Source organism: Chelonia mydas, chromosome 4 (assembly GCF_015237465.2).
Source record: "Chelonia mydas isolate rCheMyd1 chromosome 4, rCheMyd1.pri.v2, whole genome shotgun sequence".
Classification (NCBI taxonomy): domain Eukaryota; kingdom Metazoa; phylum Chordata; order Testudines; family Cheloniidae; genus Chelonia; species Chelonia mydas.
The window spans coordinates 142,188,769-142,212,902 of NC_057852.1; the positions used below are offsets into that span (position 1 = coordinate 142,188,769).

The following is a 24,134-nucleotide window of genomic DNA, read 5'->3' on the forward strand; positions in this document are numbered from 1 at the left end:
CATGCACTTAGGGGGTAGCAGTAAAAGCTGCATGACTCATCCCCTTCCCACACAGCTCTGGGTTTGCCTTTCTGGACTCCCTTTCTGCCTCTGATAACCCATCACTTGACTCTCCCATCTCTTGAGAGGGGGATGGGGCTGTGCTTCCTTTGTGTCTGAGATGGAGCTAGGCTTGTTCCAGGCACTTGGATGAGCCCACAGGGTGAGATCAGGGCTGAGAGGTCTCTGTCAACCCTAGTTAGGGGGGAGGGATAGCTCAGTGGTTTGAGCATTGGCCTGCTAAACCCAGGGTTGTGAGTTCAATCCTTGAGGGGGCCATTTAGGGATCTGGGGCAAAAATTGGGGATTGGTCCTGCTTTCAGCAGGGGGTTGGACTAGATGACCTCCTGAGGTCCCTTCCAACCCTGATATTCTATGAAGGGAATTGCAGGGCCCTGCCAGGGGGATGAGGGTTTCTTCCGTGTCTCCCTAGTTAACTGTTGCTGAACCCTTGATCCAAATACAGGCTGCTGATTTCCCACAGAAAGTCTGTGTCGCTGATGTTGCGGGGGAGGGGAGGAGTGAGGTCCAGGGGACTGCGCACATTCACTGGTCCATGGTGAGTAAGTGCATGGAACTGCCTGTGCAGATCCCCGCTCCTGGGACATGTGCGCCCAGTGCTGCGAGCCACATCCATGGAGCAAGTGGTGGAGGCCGAGGCTCTTAGGGTGGTGAGCATTCAGTGCAGGGGTACGTGGGCATTGTGGCCCCAGCTTCCCTCTCTTTGTGCCTGACTGAGCTTTAGTTCTCTGCATCCGAAGCTTCCCTTGGAGGCGTTTTTCGTGTCATTTTAATTGTGGGAGTGCTTAGTGAGGATCAGGCCCCATTTTGCTGGGTGCTACCACAGACATGACCAAGGACAGTCTCTGCCTCAGGAACTACGATCCGCACGACAGGTGGACAAATAAGGCACCTGGGGTGGGAAGCTGAGAATGATCAAAGGAAGAGGGTTCATTCAGCAGAAGGCGGCGTCATGTCACTTGCCTAACAAATGTACTTTGTAGTCTAAATGTTTAGATTGAGGTCAATACTTGGTTGGCAGCCAGCAGTGCTGTGCTGACTCGGCCAGTGTGCATGCTACGTGGAGCAATACTGGACTGACTGCAGCCATCTGGGGAAGAGCTCTGTGGAGATCGAAAGCTTCTCTCCAATAGAAGCTAGCCTCTCACCCACCTCGTCTCTCTGCAGTGACTAGGCTGGTCAGCATCAAAGGTTGAATTTAAGCTCTGAAGAGTGTGGGTCTAGTTTAATAACACAGATGATACTTGTAGAGGGTCAGAGACCAGTTCTGTCCCCCCTCTAGCCCCCAGTCCCTGGGCCTCTTCTCTTTGGCTGATTTACTAAGCTGTGGGCTGAATGAGTGAGAATGCACTTTATTGTGTTGTGGATGGGAAACTGGTCTTAAACTTGCAAGTTTGCTTTTTTCTTAGGTTCTGACTTTAATAAAGTGTTCTTAAAAGCCAGTCACTCCACCCCTTGGTAGCACTCGAACATGCTACGGTAACACAAAGTTAATCTGTTACCGTTTTGTAGTATAACTCTCCCAGTGCAGTTTCATACAGGTTGCATCTAAAGTGCTTCCACCAAATGCAAGGGAAGGGGCTATTTCCAGCAGCAGGGTGTGGTGTGAGACGGAGAGCCCTGCGGTGCATGGTGGTTGGTTAAGGAGGAAACTGCAGAGCTGGCTATTATGGTTGTAGTCGTGGGACAGAAGAGGCTGGCTCAAGCAGAGGTACCTGATGCCCCCGCGTCTCTGCATGTTGAGGCAGAGCTGGCACTTGGGGCCCACAGCCCCCGACTTGTGTGGACATTCTGCATGTCAGGATTAGCGAGCTGTCCATGCCTTTCTCTTGCCACACAAAGCCATGTAGCTGGTGCACCTGCCAGTCTGTAGCGCCCCCAGTGCTTCACTTGCAACCCTCCCATTTCCTCTGAACTGTAGGGAGCCTGGCCCCTGAGCCAAATGCTGCTGCAGCCATTCCTGGAATGTTTCTAACTTGTGAACTTTGCCATGTACAAGGGCTTCTCATTCCTCTTCACCCAGGACAAAGGCTGCAGTGTGTTCCCAAGGCAAACAGGGCAGACAGAGGGGGCTTAGGCATGATACTGCCTGGAGGAGGCCAAAACAAGGGCTCTTTGTGAAGACAGGCCAGGCTGGTGCAATCTGGCCTTTGCACGTCTGGGCCTTTAAAAACAATTACAGGAACAGCTTAAAGAGCTTCTTGTGCCTTTGAGCTCCACTTGGCTTGATCTCTGTCCTGACGACGAGGGGAGCCTGCATCTTGCATTCAAAAAGGACCCTGCAAGCAGAGAGGCTGGTGACCTCCCTGTAGGAATGGAGAGATCGAGAAGAGAAATCAAAGTATGGGGAGTCCCCGTACTATGAAACCAGCTGCTCCCAATGCACCTCATTCTAGTGGCTCTGGCACTTAACCATGGCATCTCCTTGGATAGGCAGGTGTCTAGTATGGGAAGGCATTGGTGATTGCTTTCTGTGTCTTGGGCCTTGGTCTGAAACTATCCTGCTAGGAATAGCAGGTCTGCAATCCAAGGACAGCTGGAGTGGCTCCATCACAGCCATATACTTGCCCTTTCCATGCACCAGCCTATCTCAAAAAGCCTCTTAAGGAGAAGGTTAATGTTCTCATGTGGCTTCTTGAGCACAGGTCGGTGGTGACAGCTTGTCTTCCCCATGGGCATTAACACACCTCCCCAGTGCCAGGCCTGGCTTCTCAGGGAAGGTCTATGCTTTTGCTTAAGTTGATATAACTTACGTTGCTCAGGGGTGTGAAAGACACCTCCCGAGTGACCCAAGTTACAGTGATCTAAGTGCTGTCCACCCTGGCGTTGTCGGTGGGAGATGCTCTCCCATTGGCATAGTGTCCTCACCAGACACAATACGGCAGTGCAGCTGCGCTGATGTGGCGCTTCTAGCGTAGCCCTGCCCTGACTGGCAACTACCAGCCATGGACAGGGCTCCTCTTGCGGAAGATTAGCTGGTTGCAGTTCCCAAAGCATATCCAAAACTGCTGTCAGAGAAACTAGGAGAAAAAGCCAATGAGTAACATAAGAATGGCCATACTGGATCAGACCAAAGGTCCATCCAGCCCAATATCCTGTCTACCGACAGTGGCCAATGCCAGGTGCCCCAGAGGGAGTGAACCTAACAGATCAGTGATCTCTCTCCAGCCATCCATCTCCACCCTCTGACAAACAGAGGCTAGGAACACCATTCCTTACCCATTCTGGCTAATAGCCATTAATGGACTTAACCTCCATGAATTTATCCAGTTCTCTTTTAAACCCTGTTATAGTCCTAGCCTTCACAACCTCCTCAGGCAAGGAGTTCCACAGGTTGACTTTGCGCTGAGTGAAGAAGAACTTCCTTTTATTTGTTTTAAACCTGCTACCCATTAATTTCATTGAGTGGCCCCTAGTTCTTCTATTGTGGGAACAAGTCAATAACTTTTCCTTATTCACTTTCTCCACACCACTCATGATTTTATAGACCTCTATCATATCCCCCCTCAGTCTCCTCTTTTCCAAGCTGAAAACTCCTAGCCTCTTTAATCTCTCCTCATATGAGACCCGTTCCAAACCCCCTAATAATTTTAGTTGCCCTTTTCTGAACCTTTTCTAATGTCAGTATATCTTTTTTGAGATGAGGGGACCACATCTGTACGCACTATTCAAGATGTGGGTGTACCATGGATTTATATAAGGGCAATAAGATATTCTCCGTCTTATTCTCTATCCCTTCTTTAATGATTCCTAACATTCCTTTGCATTACTTTACATTTATTCACATTAAATTTCATTTGCCATTTTGCTGCCCAATCACTTAGTTTTGTGAGATCTTTTTGAAGTTCTTCACAATCTGCTTTGGTCTTAACTATCTTGAACAGTTTAGTATCATCTGCAAACTTTGCCACCTCACTGTTTACCCCTTTCTCCAGATTGTTTATGAATAAGTTGAATAGGATTGGTCCTAGGGCTGACCCTTGGGGAACACCATTAGTTACCCCTCTCCATTCTGAAAATTTACCATTTATTCCTACCCTTTGTTTCCTGTCTTTTAACCAGTTCTCAATCCATGAAAGGATCTTCCCTCTTATCCCATGACAACTTAGATTTCCAGAAAGCCTTTGACAAGGTCCCTTGCCAAAGGCTCTCATGTAAATTAAGTACACTATGTCCACTGGATCCCCCTTGTCCACATGTTTGTTAGAGTTCTTTGAAGGGGTCAAACAGATTAGTAAGACACGATCTTCCTTTACAGAAACCATGTTGACGTTTGCCCAACAATTTATGTTCTTCTATGTGTCTGACAATTTTATTCTTTACTATTGTTTCAACTAATTTGCCCGGTACTAACGTTAGACTTACCGGTCTGTAATTGCCAGGATCACCTCTAGAGCCCTTTTTAAATATTGTAGCGTAGAAGGTGCCTTCCACTCCCTGTCCTATAACCCAGTCACTGCAAAATAACTGGACAGCTCCTGACACCCATACACCCATGAATAAGTGTAGAGTGTATGCGGGTTAATGGGCTAGCCCATAACCTAGGGCTCTTCTACTGGTCTGGACCTCACTAATGCTATGGCCAGGAAAAAAATTCTGCCACAGCTGGGGAAGCCATTTCTCTGATAATTGATGAAACTTCCCTAGGTGTTGCAGCCTTTCTCGCATGCTGCTTCATTGGTCTCTGGCTATCCATAACCTGTGGTGACCAGTGAAGGTGCTGCTTCACATGCACAGACCATGCAGTCTTAACTGCACTCTCTGATTGATGGAGTTTAAGGCCAGAAAAGACCATTGTGCTCATCTAGTCTGACCTCGTATGTAACACAAGCCACGGAATGCCACTCGGGGACTCCTGCTTCTGGCCTCATAAATTCTCGTTGAGCTAGTGCATATCTTCTAGAAAGGCACCCGATACTCATGTAAAAAACTTCAAATGATGGAGAATGCCCGTGTCCCTAGGTAAGTTGTTCCAATGGTTTATTACCCTCACAGCTTAAAATTGCGCCTTATGTCTAATCTGAATTTATTTCTTCTGCTTTCAGCCACTGGATCATGTTCTCCCTTTGTCTGCAAATTAAAGAGCAGTATGCACACGTACCAAATAGGAAATTACTGCCTAGGAAGGAGTACTGCCAAAAGGGATCTGGGGGTCATAGTGGATCACAAGCTAAATGAGTCAACAGAGTGACACTGTTGCAAAAAGAGCAAACATCATTCTGGGATGTATTAGCAGGAGTATTGTAAGCAAGACACGAGAAGTAATTCTGCTCTACTCCGCACTGATTATGCCTCAGCTGGAGTATTGTGTCCAGTTCTGGGCACCACACTTCAGGAAAGATGTGGACAAATTGGAGAAAGTCCAGAGAAGAGCAACAAAAATGATTAAAGGTCTAGAAAACATGACCTCTGAGGGAAGATTAAACAAACCCAATTTTTTCAGACTGGAGAAGAGAAGACTGAGAGGGGACATAATTGTTTTCAAGTACATAAAAGGTTGTTACAAGGAGGAGGGAGAAAACTTGTTCTTAACCTCTGAGGATAGGACAAGAAGCAATAGGCTTAAATTGCAGAAATGGTGGTTTAGGTTGGACATTAGGAAAAACTTCCTAATTGTTAGGGTGTTTAAGCACTAGAGTAAATTGCCTAGGGAGGTTGTGGAATCTCCATCATTGGGAATTTTAAGAGCAGGTTGGACAAATGCCTGTCAGGGATGGTCTAGATAATACTTAGTCATGCCTTGAGTGCAGGGGACTGGACTAGATGACCTCTCGAGGTCCCTTCCAGTTCTATGATTCCGTGATGATTCTATGCAATCAGATCTTCTCCCTATGTAGATGCTCGCAGACAGTGAGCAAGCTGCCTCTTAGTCTTCTCCTAACTGAGCTTTAAAGATTGAGGTTGTTTAGTCTCTTGCTGTAAGTCAGGTTTTCCAGACCTCAAATCAGTCTTCATAGTTCTTCTATGGTGTCCCTAGCTTCTGCCAGAAACTGGGAATGGGCGACGGGGGATGGATGGGCTCCGGGCATTGGCCACTGTCGGAAGACAGGATACTGGGTTAGATGGACCTTTGTTCTGACCCAGTATGGCCGTTCTTATATTCTCCAGTTTGTCCATGTCCTCTTTGATGTGTGGACACAAGAAGAGGGCGCAGTATCCAGCAATGGTCTCATTAATGCTGTATATAATGGTTATTCCACATCCCTGTTCTCCTACTTGATATTTCCATTTTTACAATCGAGAATCTCATTTAATCCTTTTAACCACAGGATTGCACTGAGAGCTCATCTTCGCTTGGCTTCCACCATGATCCGCAGGTCTTTTATGCTGCTGTCTAGGATGTGGTCCCCACCCTGGTGTGTCCTACACCCTTTGTACATAGGTGTATTTGGCTGTATTAAAACTCGTTTGAATGAGCCCAGGTTACCATGTGATCTAGAATCGCTCTTCAGAAATTACCTGTTGCCAATTACCACTCCTCCAGTTTTTTTTCATCTGCAGATTTTACCAGAAAGGATTGTATTTTATTTTCCCAGGCAACTGGTGGGTCTTGAATGACACTGAGCCAAGTATAGATCCCTGTGGGACCCCACCGGAAACACTGTGATAGGATGATTCCTTTGAGGTGTCTTAGCAGTTTTTAATCCACTTTTAATATGGGCTACATTGATTTTTGTATACTGCTAATTTTATAATCAGAATGTCAGGCAGGACTAGGCCAAATGCCTTGCAGAAGTCTAAATACACTGTTTATAAAGTTAACTTTATCAACTAAAGTTGTAATCGCCCTTAAAAATGACAGTTTGTTTGACAAGACCTGTTTTCCCTAAAACTATCCCAAGTTGCATTAATACCACTGCAGTCTTTTAATTCTTCACTGATTGCATCTCACATCAGCCTTGCCATGATTTTACCTGGGACTGATGTCAGGCTAACTGAACTGCAGTTACCTGGGTCATCCCTTTTACCCTTTATGTACTGGCAGAACATTAGCTTTTTTCCAATCATCTGGAACTTCCCCCGTGTTTCCAGGGTTATTAAAAAAATAAATGTTTAATACTTCAAAGAGCTCATCTGCCAATTATTTTAGCACTGGGGGGGTGCACGTTATTCCGGTCCTGCAGACTTAGACGTTTTTAGCTTCAGTAGCTGCTGTTTGTTTCCTGTTCTGACTGACAGGATTTAGAGAGGTTAGGGGTTTATTTCAGGCGTAGGTGGGCGAGGTTCTGTGACTTGCAATGTGCAGCAGGTCAGAAGTGATCTGTAGCTCACGAAAGCTTATGCTCAAATAAATTTGTTAGTCTCAAAGGTGCCACAAGTCCTCCTTTTCTTTTTAGGTCAGACTGGATGATCATGATGGTCCCTTAAAATCTGAATCTACTGTTAGAATGGGAAGTGTTTCATTATCTTTGTAAGATATGAATATAACATCCAGCTTCCATGTTCCTACCCTGAGGAGCCTTCAGCAGTATCTTAACCAGTCCCAACCCTTTCTCAGAGATTAATAGATTTTAAGGCCAGAATGGTGACCAATATGACCATGAGTCTGATCTCCTGCATAATCCAGGCAAAAGAAATGCACCTAGTAAACTTGGCATAAAGAGTTATGTCTCTTTTAGAAAGAGATCAGCCTTAATTTCAAGTGATGGCGAATCCTCCACATTCCTGCGTACATTTGTTCCAATGGTTAAACCCCCTCACTGTTGAAAAAGTGCATTATTTCTAGTCTGAATTTACATAGCTTCAGCTTCCAGCCATTGGATCTCGTTCTGCATTTTTCTGTGCGATCAGAGCCCCCTACTATCAAAGCAGAACACTTGACAGGACAGTCTTCAAAGACCTCTATTTTCGTGTTTTTGATCTCTCACTGACTCCACCACTGGCTTTTACAAGGGGAGGTCTCTACCCGCTAACGCTGACCCATTGTGTCCTTTCTATAGCAACAAGTTTTCACCAAATGTCTGACCATCATAGCTATTTTTCTCAGACATCAGGGTGTTTTGGGCCTGTAACTAGATTTGAGCCTTGAGGAAATGCATCCATAGTTCCAGTCCCGGGAACTTTGTATGAAACAAGGATGGTTCACTTTCATCCCTACACTAACAGCAGGGACATTGGAGGCCCTGATAGACCCCAGACTTGCAAAATTTTCTGGAGGAGGATGAGTTCCTTGTGCAGCTGGATGACTCCTTTCACCTGGCTACATCTGTGGCCTGTGTGGGGCAGGCATCTCCCTTTTGTACACTGTGAACACCTGCAGCACTGGGGCTCAGGACGTTTAAGATGCTTCACTGTTAAAGGGGAAGGAAGAACATACCTGCCAGGCCGTTCCTTTCCCCCTGCTCTGCTATGTGCAGTAACTACCCCAGGTAGGGGCTGAAGTGCTCCTTCAGGGTGGTTGAACTCTGCAGTGGATGAGGCTCAACATCAGTGCACTGGAGCTGAGAGCTGTTTGTCCGACCTGCCAGACTTTCTCCCTCTGATCATATCCAAACCTATCTGACTTCTGGCAGGCCACAGAGGGGTATTACACCAAGTGCCAAGGAGCAGTCTGCTCTAGCCAGCTGTGGCAGGGACTTTTCCTGTTCAGAGCACAGTGTCCACCACTGGGACTCTCTGATGTCTCATATGTTGGAGAAGGCAATCCTGAGACAGGTATTTACACTCACAGCACAAGTGCGCTATCAAGATCTCCTGACTTGCTTTGGCTATTATGTCGGGGGATAAATTCCACCAGGCATAATGCCAGTTGTTGCCAGTTCTGCTAGAGCAGTGAACAAGACCCAAGTCTTTCTCCCTCTGGCCTGGGGTCAGGAGTTCAGTGTGTTCTCTCTGATTCCACTCAGTGGGGAAGTCTCTCTCCAGAAGTCTGTCAGGATGGAACCAAGGTTTCCTGAAGGAGGGAAGGATGGCCTTCTGGGTAAGATTTTAGCCTGGAACTCTGGAGAACTGAGTTCAGTTCCTGTTTCTGCCACATATTCTTGCGTGACCTTCAGCAAGTCACTTAAACTTGGTGCCTTGGTCCAGGCCCAGTTCTAGAGATGGGCAAGCAGAGTGACTGCCCTGGGTGCCAAATTCCAGGAGGCTCTGTGCTGTTCAATGTTTGCTCTGCTGATTGGCCAGGGTGTGTATTTGCTTGGCCACTGGGACTGGGAGATGCTGGCATGAAAACATTTTTCACCCTACCCAGGAAAATGGCTAGGGATCCTCCTGCTTTGATCCACATTTGTAAAGTGGAAATGGTACTTCCTGTCTCCATTGAGTGACTGTGAGGCACTCAAATATGCATGATGCTGATGGCCATGTAAGTATCCGAGAACTGCAATCAGTAGCTGTCATAAATATAAAGGGAAGGGTAACCACCTTTCTGTATACAGTGCAATGAAATCCCTCCTGGCCAGAGGCAAAACCCTTTCACCTGTAAAGGGTTAAGAAGCTAGGGTAATCTTGCTGGCACCTGACCCAAAATGACCAATGAGGGGACAAGATACTGTCAAATCTGGAGGTGGGGGAACAAAGGGTTTGGGTCTGTGTACACCTGTACAAATTGGTGAGGCTTATTCTCAAGCCTTTCCCAGGAAAGGGGGTGTAGGGCTTGGGGGGATATTTTGGGGGAAGACATCTCCAAGTGGGCTCTTTCCCTGTTCTTTGTTTAAAATGCTTGGTGGTGGCAGCATATTGTTCAAGGCCAAGGCAAAGTTTGTACCTTGGGGAAGTTTTTAACCTAAGCTGGAAAGAATAAGCTGTAACGATGCTGGTTTTGGTGGGTGCCAATTCAGGACAAATTGCTTAAAGCAGGGCAGTTACAGCCCCAGGCTGGGGTTTCTGTGCACACCAAGGCAAATCAAACCAGCCAAACAGAGAACACTTCGGTTTTACCCTACTGGCTAACCACAAGTCACACAAACAATTCCCTTAGACACTCCAGTTTCCCAGTATCACCACCAGTGCCACTTGTTATGGGGACAAATGGTTATGAAAACCAAATACCCCAGTAAAAGAAAAAAGGTTCTCTCGATCCCAAAGGATCAAGCCCCAGACCCAGGTCAATGTACAAATCAGATCTTACCCACAAATCACCGCTGTTACCAGTCCTTTAGAATCTAAAGGTTTAATCATAAAAGGGAAAAGATATAGATGAGTTGGAATTGGTTAAATGAAATCAATTACATACAGTAATGGCAAAGTTCTTGGTTCAGGCTTGCAGCAGTGGTAGAATAAACTGCAGGTTCAAATCAAGTCTCTGGAGAACATCCCCAGCTGGGATGGGTTTTTCAGTCCTTTGTTCAAAGCTTCAGTGTAGCAAAGTCCCTCCAGAGGTAAGAAGCAGGATTGAAGACCAGATGGAGGAGCTGCAGCAGCTTTTTATAGTCTCTCTTGCCATGTGGTCTTCCTTTCTTCATTCCAAAGACAAGCTGTCCATCACATGGCCTGGAAAAACCTCAGTTCTGTCCATAGGCATATCCCTGCATACCTTGCTGAGTTACAAGGTGTGTCTGCCTTCTCTCAATGGGTCGATTGTATAGCTGATGGTCCTTAAAGGGCCATCAAGCAAGCTAGGCAGAGCTGACACCAACTTCTTTGGGGTGTCACCCAGAAGCATAGCATAAGTTTGAAATATAGATCCAGTATTCATAACTTCAACTACAGAAATGATATACACATATAGACAGCATAATCATAATCAGCAAACCATAACCTTGTCTTAGACACCTTATTTGACCCCCTTTATACAAGATTTGGTGCCATACAGGACCTTGGTTGCAACGATGATGTATATGGTCCCAGATTATGTCTATAACGTCACATAAGCTTAGGGGGGTCTTTCATGCAGGTCCCCACATCTGTACCCTAGAGTTCAGAGTGGGGAAGGAACCTTGACAGTAACCCACACTGGGTGTTGGCAGTTTTGTTGTCTGACACCCTGGCTCTGATTCTGATATGACTGCCTTGCTTTCTCACCTACTGGCTCTGTGGTCCCAGGGTTGCAAAGATGCTCCACCCACCCAGTCCAAAATTTCTCAAGTCACCAAATTGGCTCCTGGGTAGCTAGGGGATTTGGGTGAGGGAGTTCTGCTGAGGTCCGACAGATTTTATGGGAAGCAGGAGATTTTGATCAGACGAGCCTACTCTAAGTAATTTGAAGAGATTTCCCCCAGCTGAGCAGCTCAAAAAGGAGTGGACCTGCGAGGATTCTTTGCTTTAAACTTGGACTGTGGTAGGACATGTGAACAGTTAAGTCTTCTTAATCTAAAAGTTTTAAAGAAAGTTTTATGAGAGCTGAGGAAAGTTTGAAGGATCTTCTCAGAAATCTTCCTGTCCCACAAGTGAGGAAAGGCAGAAAATACTGGAGGTGAAACGTTGACTTGGACTGGTGTGAAGCTGAAGGTTTTGGCTTTGTGGCACATTGGCCCACAGTCCAGTGGGAAAGGGAGTTGTACGACTGGGACAGGTAGGGAGTGCTAATCTCAGTTGAAGCGGCCACAGAGGTGTTAAACTATTTCAACACAAGGGGACAATGCTATGGAGGCCAATGTGGTACTAACTCAAACTCAGCATATTGCAAACAAATTGAGCCAATGTGACAAAGAATGTAAGAAGAATAACTTTTTCAGTTGCTTATATACCAATGCTAGGAGACTGTAGCAAGCAAGAGGATTTGGATATTCTCACTGAGAAGAAATTTTGATATAGTTGGCATTACTGAAACCTGGTGGGATGAATCAAATGATTAGAATGTTTTAATCACTGGTTATAATCTCTTTAGGAAGGAAAGAGTGGACAAAAGGAGTGGGGGGGGGGGGGGTGGAAATCTGCATTTGACACTATTACTACTTCTATCATTATCAATAGCTAAGTGCAGAATCTTGAATGCATATGGATCAATATGCTAGCTAATGAAGCCCAGGAAGGGGTACTCATAGGGGTCTGTTAAACCACTGAATCAAGTAAGCTGCTACTTAAGCACCTGTATGTAATGTGTGGAAAGTTAAAAATATGGTGTTTATGGAGGGCTCCGGTTTGGAAGACACATGTTAGAGGTCTCATGCAACCTGTAGCAAAACATCACGAGTTTCTAAAAATTAGAAATGATTTTTTAATACAAAATCTTGCACCCAGCATGAGAGAACTTTCTATTTTGGACCTTATGGATATGGATAAAGATGAATAAATCACTGAATTAGTAGTTACCTAAGAGCCAGTGATTATAATCTGCTTATGTTTAATATGGGAAACAGGACAGTCCCAACCAGTGTTGTATATACTTGGGGGTTTGAAAGGGCTAATCTCCCTAAACTGAGGAAAATTGTGACGAAAAATTTAGAAAAATGTTAATGAAAATGAGGAGTTTTTGGCCATCTAATAAACTTATTTAAAAAGCCACAATTCCACAATCAAGAAGAAAACTTTGGCTAAAAGCCGATCCTAGTTCAGTGCCAATGTGAAGGTAGCAATTTGAAATAAGCAATATATAATAATTGGAAAAAGTGAGAAATAGCAAATGTTATAAATTAGGAGTTCTGAAGTGTAGAAAACTAATCAGGGAAGCTAAAGACATCAGGGAAAATCCATGGTTGGCAGGGCTAAGGACAATGAGGATTTTTAAAAAATATATTCGGAACAAAAAGTTCTAGCAAAATGGTGTGACGGGTTTGGTCACAGAGACCCCCTTGGGACTGTCACCTGGAAGGCCAATGGCATTGCCAGCAGATCGAGGGACGTGATCGTTCCCCTCTATTCGACACTGGTGAGGCCTCATGTGGAGTACTGTGTCCAGTTTTGGGCCACACACTTCAAGAAGAATGTGAAAAAATTGGAAAGTGTCCAGTGGAGGGCAGCAAAAATGATTAGGGGTCTGGAGCACAGGACTTATGAAGCGAGGCTGCGGGAACTGGGATTGTTTAGTCTGCAGAAGAGAAGAATGAGGGGGAATTTGATAGCTGCTTTCAACTACCTGAAAGGGGGTTCCAAAGAGCATGGATCTAGACTGTTCTCAGTGGTAGCAGATGACAGAACGAGGAGTAATGGTCTCAAGTTGCAGTGGGGGAGGTTTAGGTTGGATATTAGGAAAAACTTTTTCACTAGGAGGGTGGTGAAACACTGGAATGGGTTACCTAGGGAGGTGGTGGAATCTCCTTCCTTAGAAGTTTTTAAGGTCAGGCTTGACAAAGCCCTGGCTGGGATGATTTAATTGGGGATTGGTCCTGCTTTGAGCAGGGGGTTAGATGACCTCCTGAGATCCCTTCCAACCCTGATATTCTATGATTACCTCTGAGTGCATTTTCTCTGCCAGTTTGGGCCTCCAGAACTGTCTTGTTGAGCCAGATATGCTAGCCTGCTGCAACACAGACCCAGGGTATGACCCGCGCCCCCAAAGCTGCAGACTTAACTGAAAATAGCTTAGCAAGTGCTCCTGTCTCTAGCACCCAGACACCCAGCTGGTGTGATCCTTCAGCGCTGTTTTGAGGCAGGAGCCTAGGGGAGGAAACGTTGTTGTGTCTGAGAGGGAGAGAAGAAAATAAGTTGGAAGGGGTATATATTGGTGATAGATCCTATATCGGTGCAGCACCAGCTCCTGAAGAATCAAGGTGGGGCATGAAAGTCACCTGCTGGAACAAATTTGAACCCATGGCCTTCCACACAAGAAGGCTCTGAACTGAGCCACAAGGATAAATGTTCATTAAAGGGTAGGTCTGAAAACATCTAAGCAATCCAGAGATGCTGGTTGCTGTTTTCCTTTAAAGTTTCTCGCCCATTATAATGGCATGTAATTTACACAAACACTTCAGAAATCAACTAATTAGCTCTCAGAGGCATCCCTCCGGAGTTCAGGAAGGATTGGTGCCCTCCTTTCTTTGCAGTAATGCCACAAGATCGTAGTTCCAGCTGAAACAATGGAGACCGTGTCTGCAGTTTTAGAGAAGGCTGGAGGCTTCCTTGCTGGGGTTTGGGAAGGCAGGGGACTGTTGAGCATATTTCGAGCCACTGGGCAAAATAAAAAGAAGAGGGGACCTTTAAAAGCAGAACTGGTGAACAAAGAACAACTTATTACATGGTAAGCCCCCAACCTTGGGGCAGAGAGTGCAAGAAGCTATACCAGAAGAAAGCATGAAAGGGGGAGACTAATGTACTCAATGCTTTTTTTGGCCTCTGTCTTCACGAACAAGGTCAGCCCTCTGTGGAGAAAGAAGTGGTTCAGGACTATTTAGAAAAGCTGGACGGGCACAAGTCCATGGGGCCGGATGCGTTGCATCTGAGAGTGCTAAAGGAGTTGGCGGATGCGATTGCAGAGCCATTGGCCATTATCTTTGAAAACTCATGGCGATCAGGGGAAGTCCCGGATGACTGGAAAAAGGCTAATGTAGTGCCCATCTTTAAAAAAGGGAAGAAGGAGGATCCTGGGAACTACAGGCCAGTCAGCCTCACCTCAGTCCCTGGAAAAAATCATGGAGCAGGTCCTCAAGGAATCAATTCTGAAGCACTTAGAGGAGAGGAAAGTGATCAGGAACAGTCAGCATGGATTCACCAAGGGCAAGTCATGCCTGACTAATCTAATTGCCTTCTATGATGAGATAACTGGCTCTGTGGATGAAGGGAAAGCAGTGGACGTGTTGTTCTGTTAAGGAAAAGTTAGCACATGTGACTCCATTTTGGTTTGGGGCCCACCATTGTTTAAATGCCAGCACATCATACACCAGGAGGAGTGATCCTTAGATACTGAATCCCTGTGAAAATCCTCCTCCTTGTCTCCAGCCTGCCTTGACTCCCAGTATCCGGTTTTTGTTAGTCTCTAACTCCCTGTCTCTTGGCCTTGATGTGAGGCCTCCCATCCTGATGATAAAAGTTACTGATGCATGGCTTTAGAACCATGCTGTGTAATTAACATACTGGTATAGCAGGAGGAATGCACCAAGCAGGGATAGGTGGTAGATAAGACAAGGGTTAGTTTATTGGCTAAGGTTTCCGATGCACGAGGGCAACATGCTTTGCTAAAAAGTATATAACTTTTGTATAATCTGTATTCAGGGTCCCCTCCTGGCTAGCAGGGGGGCACCACGCTCGAGCGTAATAAACTTAGTGTCTTTTGGGAACTCTGCAGTTGTGGACTTTGTTTCTGTGCCTCAGCCTAGATTCGAACTGTGCGTGTCCTACCAGGTATAATTCGCAACATTGGTGTGCGTGTCCTACCAGGTATAATTCGCAACAGTTCCTCGATTTTAGCAAAGCTTTTGACACTGTCTCCCACAGTATTCTTGCCAGCAAGTTAAAGTAGTATGGGCTGGATGATTGGACTATAAGGTGGATAGGAAGCTGGCTAGATTGTCGAACTCAACGGGTAGTGATAAATGGCTCCATGTCTAGTTGGCAGCCGGTATCAAGTGGAGTGCCCCAAGGGTCGGTCCTCGGGCCGGTTTTGTTCAATATCTTCATTAATGATCTGGAGGATGGTGTGGATTGCACCCTCAGCAAGTTTGCAGATGACACTAAACTGGGAAGAGAGGTAGATACGCTGGAGGGTAGGGATAGGATACAGAGGACCTAGACAAATTGGAGGATTGGGCCAAAAGAAATCTGATGAGGTTCAACAAGGAGAAGTGCGGAGTCCTGCATTTAGGACGGAAGAATCCAATGCACCGCTACAGACTAGGGACCGAATGGCAAGGCAGCAGTTCTGCAGAAAAGGACCTAGGGGTTATAGTGGACGAGAAGCTGGATATGAGTCAACAGTGTGCCCTTGTTGCCAAGAAGGCCAATGGCATTTTGGGATGTATAAGTAGGGGCATTGCCAGCAGATCGAGGGACATGATCGTTCCCCTCTATTAGACACTGGTGAGGCCTCATCTGGAGTACTGTGTTCAGTTTTGGGCCACATACTACAAGAAGGATGTGGAAAAATTTGGAAAGAGTCCAGCGGAGGGCAACCAAAATCATGAGGGGACTGGAACACATGAGTTATGAGGAGAGGCTGAGGGAACTGGGGATGTTTAGTCTGCGGAAGAGAAGAATGAGGGGGGATTTGATAGCTGCTTTCAACTCCCTGAAAGGGAGTTCCAAAGAGGATGGATCTAGACTGTTCTCAGTGGTAGCTGATGACAGAACGAGGAGAAATGGTCTCAAGTTGCAGTGGGGGAGGTTTAGGTTGGATATTAGGATAAACTTTTTCACTAGGAGGGTGGTGAAACACTGGAATGGGTTACCTAGGGAGGTGGTGGAATCTCCTTCCTTAGAAGTTTTTAAGGTCAGGCTTGACAAAGCCCTGGCTGGGATGATTTAATTGGGGATCGGTCCTGCTTTGAGCAGGGGGTTGGACTAGATGACCTCCTGAAGTTCCTTCCAACCCTGATATTCTATGATTCTATGAGACAGGAGAGGCTTACCCCAAGTACAGTTCATTGGCAAACCATCCATCTGGATAGATATCCCTTAGCACTGAGGGAAGTGTAAATTGACAGCAAGTGCACTGGCTGGCGTGTGGTTTGCATTTGTTTGGATTTGACCATGTCTTGGGTGTGATCCTAGTCTATCATCTGCATGGGGATCTGAAGATTATCCCTTTCGTTCCTATCACACATCTACCAAGGACCCGACATTTTCGGTGTATCTTACTGATCTCTCTGTCTCCATTTTATAATGCATGATGTTAGGGTTAATGAGGATGTCTCATAATCTTTGGCAGAGCAGACTAATGGGTCCCATTCCCACAAACAGCATGAGCCTGAGTTTACTAGGGACTTCTGTTGCCGTTTTATTAAATTATATTCTTTAAACATGTTATCTTGTGTATCATGTTGTGAAGCAGGGAGGAAAGTCTCTCTTGATATGGCTCTGGGCTGACTGGACTGGGAGTATAATTGTACCTTACCAGAAAGATACTGAGAAATTGGACAGAGTTCAAAGAAAAAACAATAATAAAAAATTCTGGAGGCTGGAGGGATTGGGGAAGGCTTCAAAGAGCTGAATGCGTCTGGTTTGGTTAAGCCGAGTACACAATAAATCTGGAACTGTCTGAGGAGTGTAATTGCTGAAGATGAGGAGGAATTATTTAGGATGATACATAATATAGGTATAATGCGATGAAACTAGGAAAGGGAAAATTTTGGCTGAATATCAGGGAAAAACATCCCAACAGTGAAGAGTATCCAGCTGTTGAACAGTCTCCCCAGGGGAAGGGTGGAAGCCCCATTGCTTGGGATTCTTAGAACCAGACTGGTCAGTACTCTAGGAACAATGTACTTCTACTGTTGAAAGGTGTTTGGCTTAGTACAGAACAATGTTCTGATTAAAAAAATTAGCCCTATACAATATTGGTAGAGCACACATCAAACGGCTTGAGAACTAGCTAACTGTCCCTGGGGAATCATTGAATGGGGGTATTTCTAGTGGTGTTCCACAGGGATCAGTTTTAGGCCCAGTGCTGTTCCATATTTTTATCAATGATCTAGAAGTAAACATAAAATCACTGCTGATAAAATAGTGGGTGACACAACAATTGGCAGGGTGATATATAATGAGGACAGGTCTATTATATGGAGTGATCTGGATCACTTAATAAACTGGGCCCATTCAAATAAATTGTGGTTAGTACAGCCTCATGCAAGGTCATTCATCTAGGAACAAAGAGTGCCGGCCAAACCTATAGACTAGGGGACTGTATCCTGGAAAGTAGGGACTCTGAAAAGGATCTAGGAGTCATAGTGGACAAGCAACCCAAGAGGAGCTGCCAGTGTGATGCTGTGCAAAAATGGTTAATGTGATTCTTGGCCATCTAAATGGGGGGGGAGTAAGCAGGGATAGGTAGGTGGTTTTTACTTCTGTATCCCGCCTTGTTGAGTCTGGTACTGGAATACTGCGTCCAGTTCTGGTGTCAACATTTTTAAAAAGGATGTTGAAAAATCGGAGAGTGCAGAAAAGTCACAAAGTGATTCGAGGACAGGACAGAGATGCCTTTCAATGAGACTTAAAGAGCTCAATCTCTTTAGTTTATCAAAAAGATTGAGAGGTGCCTTGATTACGGTGTGCAAGTACCTTCAAGGGAGAAAATACCAGATATAAAACTCTTTCATCTAGTGGAGAAAGGAAGAATGAGAAGCACTGGCTGGAAGCTGAAGCCAGACAAACTCCAATTAGAAATAAGGCATGAATTAACAAGAAGGTGATGAGCCTTTGGGACAAGTTACCAGATGGAGTGATGGATTCTTCATCTTCTGAGGTCTTTGAATCACGCCTGGTTGCATTTCACTAAACAGTCTGCTCCAGAAAGGCAAGTTGTGCTTTAGTCAGACACAAGTTATTGGTCTCACTTCCGGTACAACTGGGTGAAATGTAGTCGCCTGTGATATACAGGAGATTTAATAGTCCCTTCTGGCCTTCACCTCTATAAATCTTAGTGTCTGTTCTGTTGGGGTGTATTTAGCTACATTGCAGCTTTCCACCCTCTGAACAGGTCATCGGTCATCGTCACCCTAAAGTAACCAGGTTTTTGAAAAGGTTCTTCTGTGTATTGTTAAGGCTGCTTATGATTGTTGCTTTGCTATGAAAATACACTGGGGGAATTCACACAGGCTAGTGGCCTGAAAGAGGCAGAAATCAGAGACCTCTTGAGACAGGGATTAGGGTGAGGATGTAGTTCTTCATACACCATATTGGTTGCAGATAATATTGTTCCCTCTACATCCTCACCTTAATTGCTGTCCCAAAAAGTCTTTGATTTCCCTCTCTCAGTCCACTAGCTTGTGTGTATTTCCCCAGGCCCCATTCACACTCAGGTAGGCAGAGTCCATACTTTGGATGCCCACAGGGCCTCAGGTTTATCTATCCACAAGTTCCTAGCCTTTTGCGGGAGAGCAGGAATCCATCCAGCACAGCTCCAAGGCTGTCCAACCACTGAGAGATTTCCATGTTCTCAGTTCCCATAGCAGTCCTCCCACTCTGTCTTCATCACAGAGTGGTGCGTGGCTGCTACTTGCAGCTCTGTCTATGCTTTCAGTAACCCTTTTTAGTAGTTCAGGAGAGGGGAAGGGACAGTCACTTCTAATACTTGTCATCTGCCATGCAAAGCTGTGGCTTGTTTTGGCAGTTCTGCTATTCACCTAGAACGTCTCCGACCATCTTCCTGGGGGTGGTATTGCTGGCTAAACTCCCACGAGCTGGAAGATGCGGAGGTCACTCACAGAAGTAGTGAAGGGTACTTCCCAGTAACTAGAGCTCTTTGAGATGAGCGTCTGTGCTCATTCCCTGCTCATCTTCTTTGTTCATTGTCTGGGGTGAGGAATTCCTGAATTAACAGAAGTCATTGAGGGGTAGTTAGGCCATTTCCACTTTCATGCTCTTAAGCCCGCTCGTTGATTACCTGTTCTGTTCATTCTCTCTGAAGCACCTGGCATTGGCTACTATTGGAAGACCGGATACTGAGCTAGATGGATCTTTGGTCTGACCCAGTATGGACGTTCTTATGTTCTTCTGTGGCATGGGGGGACAGAGGGGCAAGTGGCCCCTTATGGACACTGTTCATTAGAAGATTTCAGTGGCTTGTAGTGCACCTGCTTTGATCCCGTGAGGCCGGGGCTGTATCTTGGGAACCCCTTGACCAAATGACCACTTTGCCCTAGGTCCTAAACTGCCATACCAGTTTGCCTGATTTAAATAATTTATCTGGAGGTTTCAGTCTGGCTTTAAACAGAAACCCTGCTTCAACTTTAACTGAGTTGCTACTGCTCCTGCATAATTACAGTGATGGTATTAAAACAAACCTGTGCACCTCATGTGGAAATTAGAAATCAGAGCGCTGGTCTATTGTGACTTTGGCTCTTCTTTTGGGACGTGCTTGGATTTGTTGGTGGGAGGGTGTCTTTATAAAACCCTAGGTGGCTACATTTACCTTCTCCCATATTTGGAACCCCCAGCCTATGGCAGGTACTTGGCAGGAACCAGTCTTCCCAGCATGGCAGTGGGCTCATATGGCTTTGATGTGTTAACTTTTCTGCTGATCGGGGAATTTTCTCTGTGATCACCAAACTCTGCTATTGCTAAATACAGTAAAGGTGCTAACGCCCTACTTTGCCTGGGGATACGATTGCTTCCTGTGGAGACAATCTATGGGATTTATCTATTTATGTTGAGAGAGACTGGGCTCCAGAGCCTGGGAGGGTGTGGTAGATGTGCTGGGGGCTAGTTTAAAATCTGCTGCTGCTTGTTTTGGAGTGTGGGAGGAGCCTGGAGGAGCCCTGAGGAGAAGATTTGTCCTGATGCTTGTCCCATTGCTGAGAGAGTTCAGTGGTGACTCCTTGTCAGATTAAGTGAGTGCCTAGACTTGCAGCTTCTCTCTCCAGGGCTCGAGGCTGGAGCTACTACTTGTGTTTGCTGCCCTCCCTGCCTTCTCATGTGACTGGTTAGAGAGGCATCCCTGCAGATAGCATCTGTCTCACGCAGAGACCAGGCCACTGAGTCCCAGTGAAATATACTGTCACCAATCCACTGGATCGGGGCTACATGCCAGCTTTAGAACAGCCTCTTGGAGGAATCCCTTTGATATGCCAGACCCCCAAGGGGCCCCACTGTTCAATGCGGTTCCCAAGCCTCATCCTCCTCCTAGACTGAACTTCTGGCTTCCAGTGCTGCTTCACCCTGTGAGCTCTGCTCAGCGGGTCCAGCTGAGAGAGACTCCTGGTATAGACTAGTGCACCCAGCAGATATTTGCAGTTTTTAAAACAGAGTACGATTTATTAGGCAAGTGGACACCAATCTTTAGGTTAGCACGGAGACCTAGAGGTTAAAGTATCGTCCAGTCTGCTCAAGCCACAGGTCACTAGCCAAGCTGTGGAGAACTCCATTTTCTGTCTCTGTGGTTTCCTTCCTCAGTCAGCTCCCAGGTCAGAGAGGCCAGGCTTCTTCCAGAGCCCACGCCGAATCCCCCACCTCGCATCTCAGAAGGCTGGCCTACACTTAAAATGCTGCAGCTGCAGTGCTTCAGTGACGATGCTACTATGCCGGAGGGAGGGCTTCTGCCATTGCTGTAGTTAACCCCCCTCCCTGAGAGGTGGTCTCTAGGTTGAAGGGAGGATTCTCCCATCGACACAGCACGCTTTACACTGGGAGTTAGGTTGGTTTAACTGCGCCATTCGGGGAGATGGGGTGTGTGTGGATTTTTCACCCCACTGAGCAACGTAGTTGTACCAACCTAATTTCCTAGTGTAGACCAGGTCTCAGCCCTTTGTTCTCTAGCTGGGGTCTGTGCTTAGCTTTGCTACTTAACACTATTGGTTCCTCTTAGCCTGCCCTGAGAGCAAAGTTAATCCCCCCTCATTAGGTAGCCAGGCAAAGTATAGGGGGAAACTGAGGCGCACAAAGGATTACTAAAAAATATCACAGAAAATTCCTGCTTTCTAACATCTCTTCCCCTCTTCAAGACCAAACTGAGCAGGGCCACTGGGGAAGTTCAAACCAACAGACGTTGTTCATAGATGCCACATCATCTTTCCTATCCCTTGCTCTCTTCCTACCTGGCACTTTCAAGATTCTTGCAGCGCAGTTTCTAACCATCAAAATACACAGTTTGGAGCAGTTTCAGGTCCTTCCTGAGTCTGATCTGTTACATGGCACAGCAGTGCACAGGAGGAGTTTTCATGCAGCCCTGCACCCTTTTGTCACCCCCAAAACCTTTGGGTTTAAAACTGGGCTGGGATCCTGCCACCGCCTCCTCCCCCTCTTGTGTCAAGCAGTGAGGAGGGCAGTGAGCATGTGTCAGCCATCTTGGCTGCAGCCTGTGCCCTGACCCCCAGGTTGGAGCAGGGGGTGAGCCCATGAGCATTTGGTCTTAACCCAGCCCTGTCTCTGGGGTTCTGATGTCCCAGGGGCTGGTGAGGCAGGAGGCAGGATGCTCCCGCACTTGGGCAGGCCCCTCTGGAGCTGTCCCCCAACCCTAGGGTTCTGCATATGCCAGGAGCCCATCCCCCCCCTTGGGGTCAACCTGCTGCCCTCCCCCCAGGGCCGGGTCCTCCCCCCATGATGGGCTGTGTTTTGAGCTCTCTTGATTAAGAGAATCCACCAGCACCATGGCCCCCCTCTGATCAGGGGTCTCTGTTTCCGGCAGCAACCTCCCAGCGGCTTTACCCTTCTCTGGGGCCTTTTTCAGCCCTGGGCAGGGCAACCATGTCTGGAACCCGTCTTGCCCTGCCTGGTTCTCCCCACGCTGAGCTGGGGTCTCAGCCACCACAGGGGTCAGCTCTGCCTCTGCTCCCCAGTGAGGGCAGGCTGGCACTGGCTCCCTTGGTCACAGCCTCAGACTTCAGGGAAGGTTCACCTGAGCCCATGTGACTCACCTCTCCTGTGTGGAAATGAGTGGGGGCTGTTCCTATCATAGAATATCAGGGTTGGAAGGGACCTCAGGAGGTCATCTAGTCCAACCCCCTGCTCAAAGCAGGACCGATCCCCAACTAAATCATCCCAGCCAAGGCTTTGTCAAGTCTGACCTTAAAAACTTCTAGGGAAGGAGATTCCACCACCTCCCTAGGTAACGCATTCCAGTGTTTCACCACCCTCCTAGTGAAAAAGTTTTTCCTAATATCCAACCTAAATCTCCCCCACTGCAACTTGAGACCATTACTCCTTGTTCTGTCATCTGCTAGCACTGAGAACAGTCTAGATCCGTCCTCTTGGGAACCTCCTTTCAGGGAGTTGAAAGCAGCTATCAAATCCCTCCTCATTCTTCTCTTCTGCAGACTAAACAATCCCAGTTCCCTCAGCCTCTCCTCATAAGTCATGTGTTCCAGTCCCCTAATCATTTTTGTTGCCCTCCGCTGGACTCTTTCCAATTTTTCCACATCCTCCTTGTAGTATGGGGCCCAAAACTGGACACAGTACTCGAATACAGGCGTCTGCTTACAGGCAGAAAGTGTCCTGATCTTAACACCTTGTGAGGGGGGAAACCATCCTTCTCCTGGCCAACTGAGCTAGCTGCATTTTCTCACACATCTTCATTCCCAGCCTCCTGGCTCTCAGGGTTCAAACCTTTTGGCTGTTGTAGGAACAGGGTCTGGATTTTGTCTTAAAGTGACCTTCATTCCTCAGGAGGATGTCAAAGCTGGAGAACCCCCATTATCAGCTACCCTGACCCCTCCTGTGTCTGCACAGGTTTCAGAGTAGCAGCTGTGTTAGTCTGTATTCGCAAAAAGAAAAGGAGGACTAGTGGCACCTTAGAGACTCAAATAAATTGGTTAGTCTCTAAAGTTCCACTAGTCATCCTTTTCGTTTTGTGTCTGCACAGGGATCTGAACTATAGGCTGGGCAAATGGCTTCACATTTGGAACCTTAGCTCAGGTTGCCCACCCTTTCAGCACTGGATGGGTTTGCACCACACAAAGTTTGACCAGGATTCTCTATGTCCCAGAATCTCTCGACCCCGGGAATGTCTTTCTAGTATCCACCACCTCTGCTCTGAGTGGGGGTCAGATGAATTCAATTGGCCATGAGGACTGGTGCCTGGGGTGGGAGCCTGTCTGTCACCACCTGCTGTGCCCCAGAGGAGCTGGCTGTGTGACTGGTTTCCCCTGAAAGTTCAATCACCTAGTTCACACTCTTTGCGGATGAGATACACTGCCTTCCTGTCTGGACAGAGGATGAGTTAGCCCCTCAGGCTTTGGTCAGCCTGCCCACTTCTGTCCTGTCTACGTACAGATATTATACCTTTGGGATCCCATGGAGGGGGTCTACATGCACTGGCTGTCACCCCTGGTTTGGATTTACTCAAATCCCATTTTAAGGGTGCACCTCTGTGACCCCCTCCCCCCTTTTGGGTCCCCAACCTGGGCCAGTCCCCTTTGGGTCACTTACCTTCCACAAGCCAGCCTACACTATGCAGCTTCTTAGGCTTTCTGAACACTGACCACATTTTAAGCTCGTGGGGACAGATCTCAGAGTTGCTCCAACCCAACCAATTTATACAAATCCTCCAGTGTAGTGACACCTACATCCTTACCTCATTTGTGGAGATATTCTCCCAGCAGGGTGGTGGCTTCCATGTAGGTCATACCCTGGCTCTTTTGCACACCCCAAAACCTTTTCCTATACACCTCAGA

At 46.7% G+C, this 24,134-nt stretch overlaps 1 protein-coding gene across 2 annotated transcripts in view; it reads left to right on the top strand.

Moving 5' to 3' along the window:
• Positions 1–24,134, top strand: part of SEMA4F (ssemaphorin 4F) — a 134,453-nt gene that overhangs the window by 20,759 nt on the left and 89,560 nt on the right. The window lies entirely within an intron of this gene.